This window comes from Hirundo rustica, chromosome 5 (genome assembly GCF_015227805.2).
Source record: "Hirundo rustica isolate bHirRus1 chromosome 5, bHirRus1.pri.v3, whole genome shotgun sequence".
Taxonomy (NCBI): Eukaryota; Metazoa; Chordata; class Aves; order Passeriformes; family Hirundinidae; genus Hirundo; species Hirundo rustica.
In genome coordinates this window covers 51404742-51429908 of record NC_053454.1, presented here as the reverse complement: position 1 = coordinate 51429908, position 25167 = coordinate 51404742, and the positions used below count along the sequence as shown (strand labels likewise).

At 39.4% G+C, this 25167-nt stretch overlaps 1 protein-coding gene across 10 annotated transcripts in view; it reads left to right on the top strand.

Moving 5' to 3' along the window:
* The window catches only part of BMPR1B (bone morphogenetic protein receptor type 1B), a 238690-nt gene that overhangs the window by 58364 nt on the left and 155159 nt on the right, over positions 1–25167 (top strand). Inside the window, exon 1 of one of the 10 annotated variants that reach the window (XM_058420738.1) lies at positions 1007–1092. The exons of the other annotated variants lie outside the window; for them this stretch is intronic. The gene's annotated coding sequence lies outside the window, so the exon portion shown is untranslated. Of the gene's footprint in view, positions 1–1006; positions 1093–25167 lie in introns of those variants that run through there. 10 annotated transcript variants of the gene reach the window in all.

Below are 25167 nucleotides of genomic sequence, written 5' to 3'. Positions count from 1 at the left end.
CAGGCTTTAGCTTTGATCTCTTATCCATTGATAAATAAAACAAATGCCTTTGGGTTCTGTAGAATCCTTCTGATCCTGGTGCTCCTTCTTCCCCCTTGTGACTTGTGAAGCCATTGCCCATCAGTTCAAATGCTTACATTTTGTGATTTTTGAATTTACTCAGCATTTATAATCTCAAAGGTTAAACTGTTGTCGAAGAATTCTCAATCAGTCATGAAAGGAGAAAAACAATTTCCTGCTGAAGTGATACATTTATTGAAGGACTTGTAGACTCCTAGTAAAGGAATGTGTTAAATTGCTAAAGATACAGGGTGAAAAATTGCTATTCTAGCATACATGAAAATGTATTAATAATAATTTACTGATAAATTAATATGGCCTGAGCTTAATCTCATTCTGGCAAAACCCATGTTGAAAGAAATGAGAATTTACTGTGCTAGGATCTAATTGAGTATGATTTCTTTTGTCCTTTCTTCCCCCCCCCCCCCCACCCCCCACGCTGGGGATCTCATGTAAAGTAATACATAAATCTAAAAAAGAACATAAATACTTAATGGTACCTACCTACAGTGTTAACTTGCTGGTTACAGTCAAATACTTTTCTTCCCATCCTGTTGAGAATCAGTTGCCTGTATAAAGCACAGTTCTTTGGTGAAACAGTGCACTCCTGTGTTTTCTGAACCTTGAGCAGATGTTATTGCTTCTTAGAGGTTGCTCCATGCTTCTTGTACATGCATTCAGCCTTGCTTAGATATAGATAGATAGATATAGGCTGGATTTGACTTGCTGCTTTTCTTTCTCTATTTAGAAAAAAAACAGTACTTTTGGAGTACCTGTGGTGTGTTCTTCCCATGGCTGCACAAACAAAGCAGCAGCACTTTGCTTGCTTTTGTTGCTTTGTGGGAGTGGAAGACCTTGGAGTTCACACTTGAAGTTACCAGTATCCAGCAGGATTTAAGGCTTGCATTTAATGACAGAAATTCCCAAACATAATCAGTGGCAGATTCCGTTTCTGGCTGCATGAATTGGTGATTGTGTGTAGCCGTGGGAGGAACTTGAGCTATACAGGCGGGATGAGCTAATAGTGCCATGGTAAGTTAGTTTTGCTTTTTAAGCTGTGATGCTTCTCCATATCATAACTGCTACTTCAGCCTAAATACTTCTGCAGTGGCTGCAGGCTTCACAAAGAAAAATAATGTTAGCTGTTCCCTGCTCCTGCCTGCAGTCTGCTCCAAAAGCAATGCCCTTGAGTATTAATTTAGCTTTATTTTCAGCATGATACGCTTCTGTATTATACACAGAAAGTTCAGGTCTATAAATTGGGTGTGAAAGTAGGATGAATGCTTTGAAAACCTGCTTAAAAACGTGCCAGCAAGGTGCCAGCTCAGGCTGGGAAAACTCAGGTCCTTGGGAATGGAAGGCCAGAAACTGCCCTTCAGCTTTTCCTACATCTTCTCTCCCAGTTATGAGGAGCGGTGTAATTTTTTTTCACCAGAACATAGTTCAAGCCAAAAGTCCCTCCCTGTTTGTTTTTTAGTTCTTTTCTCCTTGACCCTTACATCAAGAACCCCTTGGGACAGCAGCACTCTTCATGCTTGTCTGCTTTATGATCAAGCACATGTATGTTCTGATCAGTCTTCTCCCTGAACAGAGAGCTGTGTGAGAAAGCAAATGCTGTCCTCAGAAATAATATTTGCCTCCAAGGAGCTTGACCTGCTTTGTGATGTTTTTGGAAACAATGTGCAGGAATAAGCGTTATATTGTAAAAGAAGTGAGGAAAATAGCATTGCTATTTTCCTAAAATAAGAACAGAGCTTTAATACTGTTGAAATGTTTGGTTTGCCAGGGGAGCTTAACTTTCCAGGAAGTTGGATGCTGTCTTGACTTGTTTATTTTGGATATTTCCACTAATTGATTGTAATCAAATTATCCACATACGAAGCCAGGCCACTGAAATAGCCAGTAACTACAGTTGGAAAGATTTATTTTTATTCTTCCATTGAAGGAGGAGAATTGAGTGGTTTTTATGTTTCAGTAGTGTATAAAGCTGCAAGTGGATTCACAGAGCCAGTGAAATGTGTCTGGGAACCATCTTTCAATAACTCTTCTTGTGATTCAGTTCGTAGGTGCATGTTATAATTTTGAGCAAATATCAACCGGGCAAGGCTGATTTGTGTAGAAAATTATGCAAGGGGATATTTTGTTACCTTTCCTGTTCCATATTCTAACAATAACATCTGTTCTAGGTTACTGGTATGCCATTTTCAGCTTGGGAAGGCGACTACTCTAAAACCTCAGTGCTGGGGAGTACAACTCTTTCTCACATAGTGGCTCATTTTCTTTTGTATCTAAAAGGTAATCAGTCCAAAAGAGGGAGGCTGGGGGAGGAGTGGATGTTGCTGAATGGAGTGGAACGAGTTACTCATTCTTCAGAATAGCCAGAAGGTAAACTCAAGTGCACTCAAATCCACACTGGTAAAATACCCCATGTGTAGTTCAGGCTGTTAAATACAATGTTTACTATTGATGTTTTTATTGGATTGGAGAAAGAATTGGCCCCCGAGAACACACTAGGAAAAATGTGTCATGGAGGATGTTAAAACGTGGCAGTGTGAGGTGTAGTACTTTGCACCCTGCCACAGCCACCTAAATGTGTGTATACTATGCAGAGAATATACACATATATGGATATATTCAATGATACAGATGCATATATGAGTATTCTGGAACTAAATATTCATGTATTCGTATATAGGCATATATGTATATATGCACATGCATGTACATGCACACCTGTGTTAATACACGTGTGTATAGTAAGGACAAGCTCAGGTATTCCCAAACTGGAGCTGCAGCAAGTGTTGTGGAAGGCAGGAAGATGTGCAGGAAGCTTTTTTTGTTTTTGTAGGGGAGGAGGAGGGAGTGAAGGAGTTGATGGTATGATTTACTACTATACCTAGCTGGACTGAAGTTTGGGTCAGACTGGGAGTGAGATTCTGTTGAGATATATATTGCAGAGGGAGAAGAGGTAGAAAAAAACTATTCAAGTCTCTAACATAGAGGAAGGAGAATTTACAGTGCTTGAGAAACGCGGAACAAGTGTGGGCCCACAGACTCTTCATGGAAAACCTGCTGGTTAAAGTATTAGTTATGATGGGATTAAAAAAAGACTTTTCCACGTATTGATGAAAATAAGGTTAAACAGTGGTGGCAAGGCCAGAGTGATGTAGCCTTTGCAGCTTCAAGGGATAAAAAGCAGGATGTAAACATAGAAACTAAACCCACCTTATCTTGGTACAGAAAGTACAATTTGCGTCTCCCCTGGCCTTGGATAAAAAGGCAAACTGTGGGATGCCAAATAGAAGTTCTAGCCACTGATAGTGAAAACAAACCTATGGCATTAAATGAAATGAATAATTTTCACCACAAATGTACATCTTGTGGATTCATGGAGCTGTAAGTCCACTGTTGAAAAGGTGTTATGTGGCAAGTCCAGGGTAAAAGAGGAGGAAGCTGAACAATATTTCAATTTTCCAGAGTTGCCAGTTGCTGAGTGAGACTATTTTAGGTGAATCTTGGCATATTAGTATGAAAATACTGACTATATCAACCAGTATTATCTAGTAAAACAGCAGAAAACACTTCGGAAATAAGTTGGTTGTTGCAGTTCCCTGGAAGTTATTATCTGCTGCTGTGACTACCTAACACAGAAAAGTGTAACTTGCTGTGCCAGGGTAGTACAATAGGAGCATTGTGATAATGTGATAATTTCTCTTCCTGGAAAAACATAATTTAGATCACTGAAATCAGTGGGACTAAGGGACACAGCTAAAATATATCACGTGCTGCTCCCCTGAATAGTGTTAATTGGACCTTAAATATGTTCCTAGGTAATGTGGTTGGAACTGTAGCACATGTGTCCATCGTATTTGGGATGCTGTGATAGTCAGCAACCAAAGCTCTTTTATGTATTTTGGATGAACAACATATTGCAAACTACTGAAACCATACATGGAGATAGTGCATTTTGAAAATCACACGTGCCTGGAGTTGAATTACTCGTGTTATGAATTGCACAACCTTTTGGCACGCTGAATTAATGTCTCTGGAGACCTACAAAAAGAATACTTACTTGGAGAATTACAAGTCAAAACTAAAAGACTAAGCCTGCTGTAGAGATCAGACTGCTGTACTGAGAAAATCAAAGTCCACGTGTGTGATTTAAACCATGTTTGACATGCCAGGCTTTGGTTTCACCAGGAGACTCGCTATGCTGTTTGGCTGTGTTTTTAAAACCCACAAGTGTAAATTAGAACGAGCTAATTTTATAATTATTCCCAACAGACACACAAGTAATTTAGTCTCAAACATGTTTATTTTGTAAAGACACAATCATTCAAAAAAGAAGTGCTGAGAAACCACAAGTGGTTTGAGCAATAGAGGCTTAGAGCTTTGGCAAACACGCACATGTTTAAAATGTGGTAGCATTTGTTTAAAAGCCACTGAGTGTTCTGTCTCTTTCTTTCCAGCTTTATGACTGTCCTTGAAGAGTAATACTGATGAACTGGGGGTGCAAGAGTTGTTTTGTTTATGGTAGTATTAGTCATTAATTTAGTTTAAATTCCAGGAAAAACTTCAGTTGTTCAGCCTTGAGAAATGAAGAACAAAATCATGCTTGTTTCATGTGCTGCTAGAGGAAGTACTAATCCTGAGTCTGAATAGAAAAGGGGATTTAAAAGAAAAATAAAATTAATCCTAAAACTCAATTGATACTCATTCTGAAGAGACAGGGATACCCCTTCGTGGCCTGAAGAAGTGACTGCTCACAGGGAATAAATATGCCCTGGGGAAAGGGCACCCTATAACGTTAGCTTGAATAAAAGTCCTTAAAAAGGGAGCTAGAAATGGTGAAATTCTCAGCAGTTAATGAGCAAGTTCACATATGTCATGACTCTCACCAGGTCTCTGATTTTTTTTTTTTTCTTTTTTCTTTTTTTTCTTTTTTTCTTTTTTTTTTTTCCTTTTTTTGGTGCAACCAGGAGAAAAAATATTTGACAATTAGAGAAGTGCCCCACAGTCTTTGGGCCTTACCCAATCCATGATACAATGTTATAATTTTTGTAAAATAGTGTTAATAATAACAACACAATTTAGGGGTGGAAAATTGCTCTCAGAAACCCCGGACTTCCTGAGAGCAAGAAGTTTTATTGCACTAAGCTCACAAAGACTAGTTAGTCTTTTTGCTTCTTTTACTAGAAAGATTAAACAAACACCTTTAGAATGGCTGTAATGTGCTATCCAAGGTGAGTTGTAGCCTGCTTTGCTTCTTTAGGGTGTTGTTTAAATAAATCTGTATTTGCCTCTTTCTAAGCAGTACTTCGTGTTCTGTTGTTGACACAAGTATCAACTTTGCCGAGGGGAGGGGGAAAAGGGAGACCCTTATTTTATATAGACCAGATTTAAGGCTTTTTCTAAACTTTTTGTAAGATTTTTATATTACAGCGAGGTAACAACCAGACTTTTTACATTTCTTTTCCTAAATTGTTAGGAACACAAAACTAATCCTTCATCAGGCAATGTATCATGTTTTAGGTTCAGGTTGTCTTGCTTCTGCAAGAAGTTGTTTAGCTGCATCTGAAGCATAATGCTGCTGGAGTTAATATATGTCTATATTTCTGGATTTTCAAAAAGTCTTCAAAATTCAAGCACCAATTTTTCAATAAAGGTAACGTGACTTAGGACTATAACTTCTTGTAAGCTTTTAAAATTTCAAGCCCTGTGCAAAGTAGGATGGTGTGGTTGGGAAGTCAAAGTGATGTGAATTAAAAAAAAAAAAATTGTATTAAATGGTTCTTTTAGATGCCAGACCTTTCTGGCAATTTCCATAAAATTTCTAATATAAAGTAGGTGTGAGTGTTTTGTTAAAGAATAAGTAGCTAGAATATTTATTTTAGTCCTTCAGTCTTGAGAAATCACAGAGATTTAAGGAATTTTCAGGCTTTATAGAATATCTGAAAAATGCAGTTAGAACTTTCCACTGAATTCTAGATAACTTTTTATCATCACGTGGTTATTGATTTTGTTAAATATTACAGACTCATAGCTTCAGTGAAAAATCAGATTTTTAACTTAAGTGAAGGAATATTGCCCTCATGAGATGTTAGTGGCTCGAGGAGTAGAATTGTTATGAGTAGTTTTGTCAGATTTCTGAATGAATTCACTTTGTGCATGTCTTCTGCAGTATTTTAATACTGGTCACCAAGTTTCCAGCACAGTCTAAAACTGTAATTCCAAGCCGTTCTCTGTGGTAAATGTATAAGACATTGCACTCACCGCTTTCTGCTCCAATAGGTATGCTTCATATTTACATTTCCCATCAGAAAATGTGTATTTTCAATTGTTGAGTGCAGGTTTCAAGATTTGCCTCCAAAGCTGTAAAACTCTTTGCAGCAAGGGGTTATGTGTGGTACATCCTCATTTCTGCCCAGCCAAGGCCAGCAGAAAAGACACCTACTGATGGCAGTGGGTGGTTGAGCACCACTGGTTGCAATCTCCCCTAATATGTTACTGTTTTGGCAAAGCTGGTGTTGTTCTTCTTTTAGTTTGCATAATTGTGTGCTAGAAACGTGTTTTTGTAGTTTTAGTCATTAAAAAGTTCTGCCTTTCAGTTTTTACAGCAGTAACTATGATGCGCTGCTCTTCTGCGAATCTTTTAATGTAGATGCACTTTTGACACTTCCGTCTAAGATATGTTTTGATACTCAGACACTGAAATCCTCAAATGGCTTAATCTTCAAATTGGTATGTTATTTCAAGTAGTTACTAAAGTTGAGTAAATATGTTTGCTTCCTGTAATTTTTAATGCTCTAATATTTTTTTTTGCATATTTAATTTTCTGTACATTATTTGCAGCATGTGCTTTCCTATTTAATTTTGAATTGCTTTTTTTATGCCTCTAAGACATGTTGCACATTTTGAGGTTGGATGTTGGGCTTTTCTTCTGGGAATATCGATTTAGAGAAATGGGAATGAACGTTCAATATGGTCTTTGTATTCCTTTGTTATGAAAAGCAGATGGAATGGGTGATTCCTATTTTTTTACTTTAATGGCTTTCAGCTGCATTGAGCTAGTTATGTTTGTTATAAATATCATTCACCAGAAGAAAAAAGCTAAGCAATTAATATTGCAAAGCTGCAACAACAGAAAGTGTCGCTTTGAGAAAATAAGTTGAAAGAAACCGATTTCAGTCTCAAGGTTTCCACAGCAATGTTATTTTTGATTTTAAAGTATACATATCTAAAACACCAACAAACACATGAAACCTTTGAATGCTGTTATTCCACATACATCTCCAGCATTATTACACATTTGAAGAATTGCTCTGAATGCTGGTGCTACAAAAGAAAAGAGAGGACCTTAGCAAATGTGGTACTGTGTGGAAAGAGCCTCAGGGTAGTAAGTAGGCAATCTTTTTTTTTTTTTTTTTTTTTTTTTTTCATATAGATGTGAATTGTGAAAATTCCACTTTCCTTCTTTGCATGCCTTTTTTTCTTTCATCCTTCTGTGCTTTTAAAGTGCTTTCACAGATGTAAATATTGTCAGTGAGGCTTTGCATACAAAGACCACCTAGAGAACTCCTTTTATGAGGGTCACAGTATTGACTTGAAAAAAAGAAATTTTTTTGATACCTGAAAGCAAAATAGGTAAATAAAAACACCAGGTAGACATTTGACAGTTTCTAGCTCTGGGCATATATTTATACGTATGCACGCACACTGGGAATTTTTGAAAGAATGCAAAAAAATCCTAAACAAAAAGCAGCGGCAGATGTGGAGATTTAGGAAATTTTTTGCATAACTCCACAAATTATTGAATTACATTTGGTTTGAAATGCTGATATTCTGCAAATGAAGCTAAGAATATCCTCTGACATCCAGAAAGTCTAATTTAGAGGCACTTTTTTTTCTAGTTGCATTTAAGTTTATTTATAGGTATCACAGTACTGTAAAGTTCAGCAGTGCAAACCAAATTCACAGTAAAGCCCCTCCACCTGAATGCACACTAAGAACTTTATACTCAGTTTTCCTCCATTAGCGTACGTGTAGCTAAAAGCTACAATTAAAATGTCATCTGAGATAGGTGAGCAATGAATTTGTTTGAGACTGATCTGAGTCCAAAAGATTAAAAAAAAAAAAGAAAAAAGGATCCCACAATACTTCAGACATGATGCTTACCTCTCTTTGGCAGCCAAAATTACTCTTGAAGACCTCATTTAAAATGATAGAGATTTACAGCCCTTATGTGTATAATCAACGAAGGGTAATGAAAACATAATTGCAAGCAGTCATCACAAGCTCAGTTGTTCAGTTAAAAAACCCAGTTTATTATGAAGTGACATGGTAAAGTTGGCAGGATTTTGTCAAGCCTAAGCTAGAGCTGAATCAGCTGCAGGTAGGAGATAACAGGCCCAATCCATACCTCCCTGAACTGAATTGAAAGTGTCCCAACAGATCTAAGACTCTAAAATTTGCCAAAAGATTTTGATTGTGTGTGGTAAGATTTTTTTTTAAAAAAATTCAGTAATTATTAGGAACATTGTTCATTTACATATGTTTAAGTAAGAAAAAAGTAAGTTGTGGAAGTCACTGTGTTGATCCCAGATATTGGTGCCTGAGCCCTGGGTGTTTTGGAGAGTCCAAAAGTGCCTTTTACCTTGAGAGGCTGTGCTCATCAATACTTGTCACTACATCTGCGCCCTGCAGCCCAGCCAAGCCCTGTGGATTTGAACCAGGTCAGATGTGAGAATTTGCTCATGTATTTGTCAGCCTGGCAGAGCACACAATGGTGTATTTATAGCTGCCTTGTACCAGCTGCAGGAAGAAGGATGATACCTGATCTGGCATAAAATTACTTAAAAAAAAATTAAAATTTATTTATGTCAGCAGAATGGTTCGATACCTGTTCATGGTTTGCTTTTTTTCTTTTTGTCATGAGTTTCCACTGCTTTCTTGGGTACTGAGCATCCAGAAGCTGCAGTTACCATTTCATTGAACCACATTTATTAATACTGCATGTTTGCATATTTATAATTAATTAATATTTAATATTTGAGCTGTACAGAAGTAAATTGGGCTATTTTCTGGAAGCTAGTATTTGCCAGGGTATAATTTGTGGAGGGTATTTTTTTCCCTTTTACTGAGGGAGAATTTTCCATGAAAGGATGTTTTCTCCTCTCCCTTCCCCCAGTGTGCCCTCCCACACAAAACTTGTGGTTTCCCTTGCCATGACATAAACATTTTTCATAAACAGGATTCACACTATTAAGATAGACTTATGTAAGAGGAATTTATTCAGGCATAATACTTCTCTGCTTTATCAGCACAACTGGTGCCATGGTGAACCTGACTCGGGAATATGAGCGAGGTGAATGACAGAAATGCAATAAAACTTGCTGTTGGACAGGGAGCCATGGCCTTATTGGAGTAAATGCTTGTGGAACTGCACCATTAGAGCAGATGATAGAGCACTAGTATTTCACATGGGGAAATCTTGCCAACAAAGAGGGAAGAGTTGTGTCCTTTCAGATATTAGTTAATATTTCTAAAGTTTGGTCAACACGTGAGTTTTTGGTAGACAAGGAATTGTTAAAAGTTTGTTAAAGAGAAATTCAGGATTATAAAAGGCACAGTTCAGTTCTAAGAAATGGGACGATCACCTGGGAAGTGTGTTGGAAAAGGTAATTGTGGGGGGGAAAGGAAAATCGTGAGAAAAGGTTGTTTCAATCACAAGTGCATATGCGCACCTTCTGCTCTTCCATGTGTAATCACATTACAGTCCAGGATAAAGGGAAGAGAAAAACCTATGCAGATTTCTGTAAGTGATCCCTGCAACACGAGATGTGGGATGTGAAGAGCTCTGGTGAATGCCAGTCAGGTTTTTCTGGGTTAAAGAAGAAATTACATTTTCTCTTCTGTATTTTATAACACATTATCTACATTGTTTATGTCAATAAATATACTGAAAATAATCTGTCAGGAGCTGACATTTGCAGCCAACTGCAGAAGTGTCAGGAATTTCAGGGCACCATCTTTTTCTGCCTCTTAGCTTGCAGGTATTACTCAGGTAATGCTTTGCTTATATGTACCAGTTTGGCAGCACCCAACAGCCACTGGTGACAATTTTCATCAGAGAAATACAGGGCAAGTGTGCATATTTAAAAGGATTTATAGAGAAAATTTGTGTTGGTGGGAGCATTTCAATCATGCAGTATTTGCCCAAGAAGGGTTTTGCACTGCTGCTTTCTTAGAGTTTTGCTGACTGTTATCCGTGGGCAGGAGTCAGATTACTGGAGAGGTTCTTGCAGGGTCTGTTGACAGTACAGCCACAAGTAGGCAATATCAGTGCCCAGGCAGGAGAATTTGATGAATAAGATAAACCCCATATAAACTAACAAGCATATCCCTTGGCTGAATGAAAGAAGATGACGGTGTTAAGGTCACGTTAAAGCCCTGAATTGTTTAGGAAAGCTTATGTCTCCCAGCTGGGAAACATCACACAGACAGTTCAGGATACACCAAAGTTTTGGCTTAACAGAAACACAGAAAGCCAACTTAGGTAATTTTATCTGCTGTGTTCCCTTGGGCCAGGGCTTTGGAAAGGAGAGTAAGATCTGTCATTAGTCATCGTTGCCTCCTCGTGGGCTATTAATTTATTATGCTCTTTTATGTCTGCATGCATTTTTGTAGATAGTGCTTAGATTAAAGTTAAGTGTATGTATTTGTTAAAACAGATGGATTGGACTTTCTTTTGCCTCTCAGTAGGGCTGGTACCATTTGTACTCACGTTAAACATCTACACTTCTCTGCTGTCCGTGAAAGGTTTGGTAAACTTAGAAGCAAGACTAATGGTTGGTGAGAAGAACACGTTGTAGAAACTCTGAATCCAGTTTTTCTCACTTTTATTAACAAAGGAACAGCCCTTGTGTGCTGGATCACTTCAGTGAATTGGTGGGACTTCATATACCAGTCTCTGTACTTGCAAAGGGCTTCTGGGGATGCTTAAGTGCTCCTTCATCCCAGGGCTCTGTGTACACAGTCATGAAATGGTCGTGAGAGAGCTTTGTAAGAACTCCTGAAGGATCTTTCAAGGTAAAGTGTAAATTTAGCATTGTTGTTTTATTAAATAACCTTTCAGCTATTCCAGCTTTTGATCCTGCTTAGAGCAGTGCTATGTGTTGAGGTAAACGGGGACCGTGGAAACACAGTGCGATGCTGCATAATCAGCTTCTCCAAAATCCGTGAATGAAACTGTGCCCTGGTTGGAGGGAGCAGAGCTGGGATGCACACACAGGCACTTCCTGAGCAGAAGGGGGGCTCAGCTCTTACAAATGACATTAAGCACAAGCTACATAACTGTCAAAGTCTCAGGCAGGCCTGACTTGTCCTTAGATGAATCAAATACGTTCTGTGGCTGTTGCAGCTTGATGATGAGTATTTTCTGACTTCATTATGCCCTAGGCAGCTACTGTACTATTTTTAGAGTATTGGATTCAGTAAAAAATGAATTAAGAAGAAAAAGAATTGTGAGGATATCTCACTGTGAATTCTGGTATTCAGCAGCTCCAGGCAAGCAAGGGAATGACATAAAATTAGGATGCATGTTTAGTTTAGTGTTTTGGCAAGGTAAAGGGTAGGTTAACAAGGAAAAGATAGGATTAGATAAACTCCTGGTATAATTTCTCTTTTAGTTTCTCATTAGGTTTTGCCATTGGGTATAGTTAGCTGTGGCATGCCTTTATGCTTTGTGTTAAGAGGGCGTGTTGTAATTTGTATTCAGGCTTTGGAGTGAACAGACTTCTGGCAGAGGGGAGAGTTCTCTGGAGAGGATGGATCCTGAAAGGAGGGACCTCAGGAGAAATCAGACCTGTGGAAAACCTGGCCTGTTACTACAACATGACCTTTTCCATGCTGTGTCTTGTTTCCTGACTGTAACCCTTGAGATGCAAGGGTTTTTCTTGAGCTTACTTTATCCCCTTTAAATGTTGTTTCATCCATATATTGCCTGTCAGAAGCGTATGATGGAGGTTTTGCAGCTTAGCAGTTCCCCACTTATTCCTGTGGTACTTCCTTAAGGAAGGACAGGTTGCTGATAAAGAAATGAAGGTTTGGGAATGTGTCCCTGGAGATGAAAAGAGGGTGGGAACAGAGGCAGGAGTGCTTTGGCACTGCTGAAAGTCGTTGTATGGGTTACGTGAGTCAAACCATGTACTGGTGCAACAGTTTGGCCTTTCTATGAAAGATAATTCTGAGTTAACAGAGGTTTTTCACCCTTTCTTAGCTAAAAGAAAAGCTGATTTCAGGCCCAGTTATTTGCTCCTAAGCATGATTAGGCTTCCTTATCCAGGGCTTTGCTTTCTTCTGAGTGGGTTTTGGGTAAATGGGTTATCCCAGTGTTGCCAGCAAGGTTGTTCTGCAGCACAGTGCAGAGAGGAATGTAGTCTGTGTGTGATGGAGATAACTGTTTGCCCACTCATACTCCCTGTGGCATGCATGCTTCCATCGTGTCTCCCCCAGCTCCCTCTTTGTCGTTGTAGCTGGCTGAATGTTGGAAATGTGAGAGTTTGCACTGTTCATGAACAGATGGCCGAATTGCCAGTGGTTGCTCTTGCTGCTGTTCTGTTCTTCTCAGGTGCCTTTCAGAGAGTGTTCCCAGCTGAGAGCCAGCCTCGTGCTGCTGCGAGGGTAGTGCTCCAAAGCTGGAGAAACCTGAGAAGGAGACGCAGCCTTCCTGCGAGTAATAGATGGTTACTGTTTTAAATAAAGGCAGTGGGGGGGGGGAGAAGAAAAAAGGATTTCTATAAGGATTTTTATCTACCATGCAGTGCTGGGAGAGAAGGCAGGGTTTTCCTGAAGGGGAAAGGTGTGTGTCTGTGCTGTCTGAATGGAAAAGAGGTGGAAAGAGAGATGAAAAAGAGAAAAATGGATTGGAGCTTTTTCATATCCTACTTAATCACAGTCATATGTCAGGCTGCTTGTGAGGAGGAGGGAGGGGATGGCTTGTTGAAAAGTGTAGCGTGCTGGAATTCTGCGAGTGAGTTGTGTGGTGAGTCCTGTGGCTTACTGCTGCCCTGATGAATAGAGCCTTTCCAGAGCTGCCAAGCCCAAAGCAAATGTGGTCAGGGATTTATTATGAAATGTACCAAACCTTGGCATGGGGCTAATTGCATATAACAAGAAGCGTGCTGGAAACTCAGACCTGAAGGGTGACAAATGCAGAAAGTATTCTGTATCTGACTCTGCTGAAAGAGGTTTTGTGCAGGGGAATGTCTGCATGTCTGTGCTTTTTGCTAATGAGCTCCCAAACATAGCTGCATGTTTTCGTGTTATTGGTTTGGTTAACATAGATGTAGATTTCTTGTTTTGGTTATTTCTTTCACAGCCAACAAAGAAAGAATAATTGCTATATGGCTGTAATAGCTGAAGTTCTCAAAGGAAGTGGCTGGGTGCTGTCTACAAATTACCTGATGCACACTGAAAGAATGGAGTGGCAAGGTATGAGCTTGGATGCTAGCGAAATACTGGAGCTGAGAGTTTGAAAGTTGCGTATCAAAGTTTCAAGAGACAGCAAAAATTAAACTGTAGGCCTTGAAGAGAATGCTCTGTTCGTTGTTCTCAGTGGTTGAGTAACAAATTTGTACAGCAAGACTGGAGTTTCTTCAAGTTTGAAAGTTTCTTAGACCTGCTGAATCTGCATCCTTGTATGTGTAATTTTCATTATCATATTATACAACATGGACCTGCGCCACAGTGACATTTACTCCCGTGAAAAGCTTCTTGCTTCCTTTCAGTCCTTCTTCCTGTTCTTCTTGTATATCCATAGCTGCATTTTGAAATCATGTATTGGTCTTTAATGTCAGATGTAGTTCACCTTTTTCTGTGCCATGCCAAGACAGAGAGTACTGCTTCTGTCTTTGAAAGCCATCAAACTGTCCATATGAGTATATTTAAAAATCAGAGGCACTCCAAGGAAGGGCAGGAAAATAAAAACTGGGGAAAAACCCCACATGCAATCAAGAAAACCACAAACAAAAACCCACCCCGTGGGATGGATTCAGAACTTGATTGACTTGATGTTAAGTGATATAGAATCTAAACAGTAGTGTAACATACAAGAAATAGAAACAAATGCTACAAGATTTTATGCTAATATTCTCTTTTGTGAAAATGTAAAATTTTTTGTCAATTTGTTGACAATTTTTCTTTTTTGTTCCCCCCACCCTTTTTTTTTTTTTTTTTTTTTTTTTTTTTTAAGGGGAACAGCTTTTGGGTTTATGTTTCAGCCAAAAAACAAACATAAATCCATTCTGTTGCTTTTCTTCGTAGGGCATCTGCTTCACAGCATTTTTAAAACTTCCTCATATAATGATAGAGTCTGAAAAATTCATACTATCTCACTTAATTTTCTCCCTGTGGTGCCAGATTTGCCGTACAGTGAGGTATTAGGGAGAGGCAGACATGCAAAGTACTAGATCCCTTGGATAGCTTCTTGAAGGCTTGTAGAGCTTTCATCTCACTTTCCTGTTATGTTGATGGGTCAGGAAAAGAGAGATTTACAAACGAAGCAAAAGAAATCTCAAGCAAACAGAAAGTAAGTGCTCTGCACTCATTTGCTCTTGTTCCAACCAGTGTTTTAATATGGAGTGCTCAGGCTAAGGCACTTGGTTCAGTGATTGTGTTAGCCCATAGTAACTTGCTGTGCAGATACCAATACAGGTCAGATAGGGAGTGCAGAATCAAATGTTACAGAACTGTCCCAGTGTAGAAACTTTTTTGATTATGAGAGGGTCATAAGACCTACCAAAGTTTTTAGTATTTAAAACATGCAATAGGTACCCTGTAACTTTGTTAGATTTATTCCTCTCAAGAACTTTTCTTGCTGGCTTTAGCAGCATCACAGAAATGCCATTTTCACTCAGCTCTTCTTGAACCATTTCCTAAATCTTTGAAGCCCAAGTAAGACTTGTTTTCTTGGACATAGAAAATACACATGCTATATTTTACCTTCATTTTCCATGATAAATATCCAAGATTTTTATAGAAAGCTAGAAATAGTCTTGATATCAAAATGTCGGTGTAAGTTTGTGAAGATTCTGCCAGTTAGATTTGAACGCATAAAAAGTTGTTATTTGAAAGATATTGAGTAAAACAAAAGGAAGGGAAAGGATCACGGAGTCAGAGAATCTCTATGTATTTCCAGAGGGCTTCATCTTCCAGAGCAGAAGTTGTTGATGGCTACTATCACACTTCATCTGTGCAAGTTACAGTAGCTTTTGTGCCCGTTGCACCTTCTGCACATTAATAGCCTGATCATCCTCCTGTTGAAGCTTAGCAGGGAATTATGCTGGATTCCAGCAGAGCTGAAATGTGCTGTAAGTGAGGGATGGTGATGAAGGAAGAAAAACAAACGCAATGATAAATCATCTTCATTTACACAGGCATCATGGTTGCGCATCAGACCGTAAGTTCTTCTGATCTCTAAAGCGTTCCTTCTTGCTGCCTTTCTAGCAGTTGTTCAGAACAGACATGAGAGGATGCTAAGTCTCTCAGTCCCTTGCCTGCTTTCCCTAGAACAACAGTGGAAATGGGATATCCAGTGGGATATGAATTGATTTTTGGAATCAAGTTTTTAACTAAGTGGTAGCCAACCCCTCTCTTTTCCTTGCCTTAGCATAAGACACTTACGAAGGACTTATAAAAGCTGAGGTTTTTACTCTGGGGACATTGTCTAATTCTGGAGGCTTCTGCTGAGGAAATTATTTTCCTTCTCTGGAAAGAAGAGATTATTAGTTCTGGAACCTAATAAGCACTAAAAAAAGAGGCAGATACAAGTGATGCTGTGATCCAAGCCAAAAGAAATAGTGAGCAAGTGTGTTGTCATAGACTAACTATATGAGAAGAGTGGTTAATAAGTTTTTAACTTAGAGGCAGCATAAAACGCGTGAGATTCTTTTTAAGGTTCATCCAACCTTCCAACAATGTCATTTGACAAATTCGTGCCTATCAGGAGTAAGTGAAGGTGAACATAAAGACTGCAGTAAAGGTAAAATAGGTGTGTGGAGTAGATGGCTCTTGGGTTTATGCATGAGGCAAAATTAGGGGATGTTTTATGTCCTAGCACTAGCTCTGTTCCCTCAATAAGGCTGGAACATGCCTTTCTGGGATGATACTGTTGCTGCAAGTTCATGGGCACTACCGAATAGATATGTGACAGTTTGCACCAAAACCAGATAAGCTTGTCTGTGGCCCAGGATTTTTACCAAGGACAGGTTAGGAGGAAAGGGTAGGTGACTTAGCAGGCATTTTCCTATGCAAGAGTTCTGGAATTTTGCAGATACAACCATTCTTACTTCATAGCTTAATAATCATAAACATTAATTTCAGATGAAAAGTTAATAGCTTTTAAATTAAGCAACACAAGATTGTTCCTTGGAACTGTGTTAATGGACTAGAAGCATAAAAATAAACCTACTGTGAAGCTAAAAGCCCTGGAAAGGTGGTATCTGTTGCAAATACCTCCTAAAACCATGTTTTAATCTAAAAGCCAATTACCAATGTCTTCTGTGTGAATAATATATTCAGTAATAGACATATACGTGGGACCGTGGCTAGATAGGCCCATAGGCTGGGCCTGGATAGTGGTCAGGAATTGCTAATGTCTGTAGCATCTACCTGTAAAATGAGAGATCTTCTACCTGTGCAGCTGGATCCCAGGCTTCCAGTGAGTCTGGTATGAGCTGCTCAGGGACAAGAGGCAGCCAGCTTTGTAAGCGGTGCTGGAGAAAGTTTAATAAAAATAGCCTTGTGGATTTCATCTTATTCAAATCTGTGGATGGGATAAATAGTTTTAAACAGTAAGTGAACAAACCAAAAAACACAATGCCACATGATTGCTATTCTAGGACGTGAAAGAAGTGCATTTGTTTTCTGAAGTTTGGGTTAGAAAATCAGATATTTATTTTTGTGAGTTTAAATTTTGTTCAAGTGCATTACCCTAATGCTTTCTACCACTTTAATAGTGCATAAAATAGACAAAAACAAGCTACAAAAGTCAAGGCACGTGGAACATGACATTTTGCTTTGCTTCTCCCAGATGTGGAGGTGCTGTGAAGTTGTCACCTGGGGGGGTCAAGGGCCACATGCAGTGGCCTTAAGACATGTGGTGAAATTCCCTTGGGCTTCAGTGAGGCACACAAACAGTGCTTAAAATATCTGAATCATGTGGCTTATTATTCAGCACACTGTCATGTGTACTTAGAAATGTAAAGTACATTGTTGTAAGTGATACTTGAAACAGATTCCTTGCTCTGTGTGGGAGGTGCTGAGCCATCCATGAGCAGAAGCCACAGCAGATCTCGTCAGCTGGCTGAAGTCTTTTTGTGTTGATTAAATCTGCACTTCTAGCTCTCCTGGCTTAAGCAGAGTTGTGACAGGGTATGTAAAAACAGGGACTGCTTGTTGACCATGATTTTTCTTGTTGATCACTTTTGCTGATGCACTGCCTAGAGCAGCTGTCCGAGGACCTCCTTACTGAAATGTTTGGGAGTCTTTACAATATAAAGGGAAGCCATGGGCTCTGCCCTGAAGAGGTCCTAGGAATCACATTTCTTTACTCCCTCTGTAGGGCTGTGGGTGATGTGCGAGTATGCAAGTCACCTCAGACTACCAGGTTGGACTTGTCTCTGTTTTGTGAGGAAAAGTTGGGTGAAGTTCCATGACCTATCTTAGAATCAGTCAGATAAATGCTGGCTAATTCACTGCAGACATAATTCTAGCTAAAAATGGGGGTCGTTGGCTGGTTTTGCGTAGGTGCCAAGTGATGATGCTGTAGCAAAAACTGCCATGGCAGTAGAGTTGAATTTAGATGCAATTAACCATTTCTGCCTTCCTTCTCCAGCTAGGATAAATAGTTAGGGCTTGAAGCATGTGGCAATGGCAATTTACAGCCAGATGTTTAACCACTGCTGCTGAGGAGAATGGCAGGTTGTTACCGTGGGGGCTGGCTGGAGAGGGGCACACGGGGGTGGGAAGGAGGCCAGGGGTTAGAAATAACCTGCTGGTGGGGATCATTAGAGCCTTTATGTAAACATGGCTGGAATGAAAACAAGGTGGGTTGTTGTTTTTTTTTTCTTTCCTTTGGAGACCTGTATGGCATCCAAGCACAACATTGCAGGCTGAGCTGCATGCTCCCTTTCAGAAAGGAACCACAGTGCAGGAGATTGGGTCCACAAGGCTGATTCAGTGCTGGCTTTGTGCTCGCTGGCCACTCTCTCCATCAGTTGTATTTTTGCACTGTGACTATAAAGGGTGGCAAACCCCCCCCCAAAAAAAAAAAAAAAAAGGATAGTGATCATTGGGGGAGAAAATTCCTGGTATGATAGCAGTGAACTAGAGTGACAGTATTTATTTTTAATTGAAGTGATAGGGCCTTAGGTGTACTAGAAAGTAATAATAAGTATACTTGAGGTCTTCAGTGCTTTTCAATGAAAAAAAAAAAAACAAACCCTCTTAAACAGAACCATTCTCTCCTCTTAATCCTAAAATAAATTTAAATCAATGTTATTAGCCTGCTTTTGTTTTAGCAAGAGTCATATTTATTCATGTTCATGTTGAGCAGGAGTTTGAATGCTTATGTATCTTGTATAGAAAACCGTATAGCAGCATGCAATTTTAAGAATTTGAAGTTCTTTGACTTATGTAGTTATAGACTTTTTGTTTAAGGATGTTCGTCTTCATGGGCCAGCACCTTCAGAAATGTGTGCCACATGTAGGACAGTTGTTGCAGTAGTGCTGTCTGGTGCCAGCACGCACTTGTTACCAGGAAACCTTGCCCAGAAAGGCAGGAACTCCTGCAATTCACTGTACAAGACTTCAAGTCCCAGAACAGTGCAGGATCAGACTTGTTGTGCCATGTTGTTTAAGGTCATGGCAATCCTGGCCAGGGATTCTCTCTTTCTCTCTCACCTCTTCTGTTTTAACGTGGGTGAGGTTGCTGGTGGCCCTGGTACACAGCTTTGTCACACGTTCTTGTCCATGCACCTCGCACTGATCCCACCATTGTTTCAGATGGATATAACTCCTTATACAGGTGCTCCACGGACCTGGGAAGACTCAGTACAAGTTAGAGGTCTACACAAATGGATCAATCAGCCCTCATTTCATTGTCTTCATCTTTATGTGGTTTTCTCCCCCGCTTCCCCCCGCCCCACCCCCCCTTTTTTTTTTTTTTTTTTTTTTTTTTTTTTTTTTGTGTGTGTGTGTGTGTGTGTGGTTTGTGGTTTTTTTGTTTGTTTTTTTTTTTTTTTTTTTGTTTGTTTGTTTGTTTGTTTGTGGAGGGTGAAGGTAGGTAGAAGAAAGAGCAGCCTGAGAATCTGAGTCCTTTTAGAGGTAGTGGGGCAGGAGATGGATGCCACTCTTTGCTTTGCCTGACAAAGAGGAAGTCCGAAGAGGTTTAAACACAGAGGGCTTTGGCCAGTTCCCTCATCAGCGTTATGACCTGAGGGGCACACGGCGTGTTACACCTACTGCTCAGCCAGCAGACACTGAAGGGCTTCTCCCCACTGCAGAGCTGGGAGCTAAAGCAGCCTACAAAGTAGGGAAATGTGTTTTTCAATGGGAAAAACAAAACTCCAGAGGGTGAGGGGCCTTTGTTTTAAGCACTGTGTTTTCCTACGCTGAGGGTAGATAGGGAGTGAGGACCATAGTCATGGTCCATGCAGGAGAAGCGAAAAGGGACACCCTAATAAAGAGCCTCAGCTGTGGAACCAGAGGTATCTGAAGGGACCAAAGCCCCTTGTGTTTTTGCCCGTGTAGGTAGCTGAATTTCTAGTGTAGCTTCCTGAAGCATCTGCTCTAACACCCGTTCTAATGTTGCAACATATACAATACGTTAGTATGTTTTACAGAATATTAAACAGGTTAGTGAAAAAAAGAACATGTACCTTCTTTTTCCCCCACCAGTGAATCTAAGCAAATTATAATGATCAATGTCAATTAGAAACAGACCTTATTCCATTTAGTGTTTAAATACTAAATGGAGAGTATCACACAGAATTGTGATGTGCTAAGCACATACAGAAATTACTTGGGAAATGAAATGTGATATACAGCCTGTATTTCAAAGTACATGGGTTTACAAAATGCCACTGGTGACACTGCTCTACACTTTTAAGAAAGACTGACCTGTTGAAAAGGTTTAAAAAACACATATTTGGTTACCGTCTTTTCTAAGCAGTTATTAACAGTATTTTTGCTCATGTTTGAAAGAAACAGAATTTCAGCTGCCATAACCACATTAGGTCAGTAGCCAGTTTCTCAGGACTGCTGCTATTGGCATATGCTCTTGAAAGCTTATTAAGAAAGAAAAGAGCTTGATGCAATTATTACATTTAATGAACAAAATCTTCCTGGGATTTTGTGCGAACAGTAGATTGTTGAGAACTATATGAAATCTGTGAGTGATGTGAGAAACAGGTCGTATGGCCTAAAATCAGAGCCACTCTTACAGAATTAGTTTGCTTTTCCTCCAGAGATTAACACTTAGAAATTCTGGGCTAGATTTCAAGAAGAGTGAACTCTAACCTGAGCATTTTCCCTTCGTTTGTTTTTCTTAACCTGAAAACAGCTTTAAGAGTGTTTGCAATAAAATGCCAGGAAAAACAAAACGAAATTAAATAATCCATTTCCAAGCTTTGGGAACTACGCTTTTCAGTTTATAAAGAAAGCTAAAAATACCTCCTACACTCAACAGGCATTTGAAGGCTTGCTCAGGTTGAGCTTGTTCACTGTCAAATGTGCCCAGGTATTTTCTGCTTCAGATGCATGCCCTGTAGAGCTGCCCTTGCCCTCCCCAGTGAGTCTGTGCATGTGCAGCACTTGTGGAACCTGCTCTTGGGTTAGCAAATATTTTTGTTTGCTGTATAGGACGGGAGACCTCCAGGCTTCTGCTGTTCTCTCCTTCCATCTCCATCCAGGAAGAACATTTGACCCAGTGCAAGTGTGATTCATATTTACCACCCAAAGTGTTGGTTTTTTGGTTTTTTTTTTTCCCCTCTCAGGTATGGAGCATAAAACTAAAAGCACAAAGAATGTTACAGTAATAGCTACATGAGCAGGAAGTAAGGGAAGTCTCAGGAAGTGTACCTCAAAATGGTACATTGTGAAAATTTGGGCATTTGGACTCCCATTGAGCTGAAGGGTAATGGTGTGGTACCTGGGTGTGGCTTTGTAATGAGCTATGTGTGTGCATTTTAATATAAATATTCTTGGTTTATGCTTTGAAAGCTACACAAATCATTCCTAGGCCCAAGGTTAATGACCAGAAGTCAACTCCTGGTCCAGAGACATCCAGGCTCGGATGCTCAGGCAGTCAGTGGCTTTACATGTATTCCACCACACTTTTGCTGCAGTTTTAATGGAAGTTTTGGTTATTTTTTGGTGAAAGTAGCAGAACAGCAATTTTGAAGCTGTCAGTTTGCCATACATTTTAAACGTCTTCTTGGTTCCCCATCCTTCTGTCTCTCAACTGTTGTTGAGGCGGTGCACACAATTTGTATCTGATACCAAGTGTTTTGAGGTGCTGAAAATGCTGAGAAAAGGAATGTGTCTCAACATACTGCTGCTGCCCAAGGGCTAGGAAACACACATATGCAGGTTTTCAAGTGGCTCATTTTAGGTGTTTCTTGCGGAGAGATTCCTGTGCCTCTAAAGATTTACAACTTCCTGTTTATTTGTGTTGTCTTCTCTTGTCAATGCCAAGATGGATTTTTTATTTAAGGTGTGATTTTGTTCTATAATCAGCCTAAAGTGTCTGTTTATTTGTCTACAATACACCATCCTCTAGTGCATAAGAACTTGAAAAGTAAATTGAGTAGAAGATCGTCATACAAGCTGCACTGAGGTACATTTTTCTGCTTTTTATTGCCCTTGCTGAGAGGGTTCTGATTCTGGCATCCTGGACATACTGGATAGAAACTTTTCATAGAACTGTGAGCAACTGAAAAAAGTTGGATGGGATTGGAGGTTAGCATATCTTCAATTAGAAGAATCTGTTTGCTTTTTCTTTTTCTCTGTCTTAAAATATGTAATTCTTTTTAACCTTCATTTGTAGTATGAATCATACTGCACTCTGTGGAGAATCATGTTTGCTTCTTTGATAACAACCTGTAGCGGCATGAAGAGCATCTTTAGACCAGTAGGAGAGCAGGGTTCCATGCGCAGCAGCAGTTTAGATACTGAGGATAACACTGCTGGGTACTGGTCCACAGCCACTTTTTGGTGGCAAAGATTAGTTTCTGCCTCATTCCCTCCAATTGTGGGTGCTCATTCTTGCTACTGAGCCGCTCCAGTCTGGTGGCATGGAGCCGAGTGCTGGGTGATGGGCAGGAGGTGGGATGGGGCAGGATGTTCCTCAGTTCCATTTTTTCACTTCACACCTGGGAAGTGTCTGAGCAGTCCATACGGACTGCTCACAGATGTATCTGAAAGTCTTTTGGTGCACTTTTAGTTTAAAAGGTAGTAATTCTTCTAAACTGAAAAATGCAGCATTCTGAAAGTGAGGTAAGGTTCTGTCGGAAATTTGCCACCACCAGAGAATGGCAACTCAAAATGTCTCATTTTCCAGTGTTTTGAGTTAGTGACTTGTGTTGTAGCAGACACATGACCTCAAACACTTGCTTCAGGCACTTTTCTTTCTGCCTTGGTGTGTTACCTGATCATGTGGATGCAAACTGGGCATGAGACTTCCCATCTGGAAAGATCTGTGATGAAGGCGTGTAGGGACAATATTTACAAGTGGGGTAGTTAACACCGTGGGCACTGTGCCAGCTTTCCTGAACTGGGTTTTGGGTGGGAGAGATCCGTTTTTAACTTAGGACAATTGGAATACGGTTCTAGCATTTTTACCAACAGCAATTTTTACCAACTACTTTCCTTCGCTCCCAAATTTTGATTAAAAAAGGAATTTACATTAGAATTTAAACTGTGTCTGACCTCTTCTCTTTTAAAACTATTTAATTGGTTAGGTACAGGCAAAAATTTACTTGGTATCTTCTTTTTTAAACAATTATTTCGTTGGCAAGTGTGGTGCTTCTAGGAATGCTTCATGTGAGGTGACAGATGCTAAATGCAGCGGCTCTGAGACCCCTCTGTTCCAAAGAGGTTTATTTATTTTCAAGGAGGAGCAATTTTTTAATAGATTTAATAAGAGCAAGACTGCTTCAACATTGTGGGCTGTCTTGTTTGAGAAGGGTACTCGTTTATAATGAAGGAATAATTTCATGGATAGCTGCATCAATGGGCAGGTGATATACAACTTGAAAAGATAATCAGTACATGTTTAGCACATCACAATTAATGTTGCAGGACTTTAGACTATTATTGTCTCCCTAGAGGTAGTATTAATTAATAAGCTGAACCTAAGAACAAGGTCAGACATTATTTCCACTTGGAGAACGTGTTAGAATAAATTTATTTTTTTGTTAGAATTTTTCTTTTACTCATGTATCTTGGTAGGCATATTAAGTTAAAAGTGGCTTGTGAACAGCAAAGCATCTAAATCTTTTTTCCTTTTTTTTTTGTTGTGAGCAATTGGTTGTCTTTGGATGCTGATACTGGATACTGAACAGTTGGACTGCAGTAAAATTAAATATAAAAGGACACCCAGTTGCATTCTGTGTCAAGGTCAACTACTGCTGGTATTTCTCTTATTACAAGAACTGTTTTGCCACTTTTGTGTTACTTCTTCCCCATGCTTTAATTTCCCTGGACTTCACTGGTATTCATTCAGTATATTTGCTTAAGGGAAGATAATTCTTGCAGCATGTCTTTCACCTGCCCTCGTATTAAAGCCCAGTTTTGGCCTTTGGAACTTAAATCAAATGGATTGTATTCCCTAAAATGGGATAATTTCTGCTATCTTCTAAAGGATTCAGTAGATAAATAAATTCAAAGGCATTAGTAGAGTACAGTTCTGCCAAATGTTGAGCGCATTTTGGGGGGAACTCTGTGCCTTCAAATCTCTTGACATCTAGAACAATTAAACTGTTAAGCCTTTGCTGAACAGCATGCCGCAAGAATATATTTGTAATATACGTAGAAAGTGTATGGCTATTTAGCTACTTGCAGATAAGCAGAAAACCTTTTTTTTTTTTTTGATAGGGCTTCCCACTTGTAGCTGTTTTTAAAATAAGAAAAAAGAAATCTTGAATTTTTCTTTTTCTTTCACAAATTAAGAATGAATGGTCATTTGGTCTTTACAGAATGAAGATGCAAAAAAAAATTAGTAATAACAGGAATTAGTAATAACTTGTCCACATGAACAGACTTAGCAGACTTCTTGGTTTTCACTTGTGGTTGCTGTAATTTTTTCATTGTTTTCAGAGTTCCATAATACTTTGTTTTCCTACAGAAACATCTGTCCCCATATTTCATAAGTATGGCAGCTTTTACACTGGGAACCATTTATTTTGATGTCTACATCATACCCCAAGCATTTAAAATGATGAATTTTGCTAAAACAATATTTAGGAAACAGTTGCTCATGGCAGGAGGTCCTCTTTAACATGTGAATTATAAACTGGGAGGTCTCTTTTCTGCTCCAGTTTTTTTTTTTTTTTTTTTTTTTTTTTTTTTTTTTTTTTTTTCCCCCCAAACATAATTTAATAAGATTAGAAGGTGAAAATGAATTCTTTGTGCATTCCTGAAAGCACTGTCAAGGAGTGAAGTTTTCCAGAGTTTTGTCAGTGAGATGCATTCAATAATATGCTTTTTGTAAAGCATTTGTACAATATCCTCTTCAACTTTAGCGCTTCCTCACAAGAGATTTCAGCTTTGGATGTGTATTGTTTCTTATGATTTACGCCGCAGCGCATGAACTCTACCTGAAGGTCTAGCCCAGGGAAATCCTGTAGTGTGGGTAAGGTGAAAGTCACTTCCTTGTGTTGCTCATCTGATGGAGAAACAGTGACTGATTGGATGAGGTGGCTTTTGTAAGGCTCAGTTTGTGTGAGCTGCAGTGACAGTGAGTGAGCAAACCTCAGCTGGATACAGAGCACACTGAGACAACCGGTGAATGAAATTCTAGGCTGGAGCCTTGTTTTGTGAGATGATACA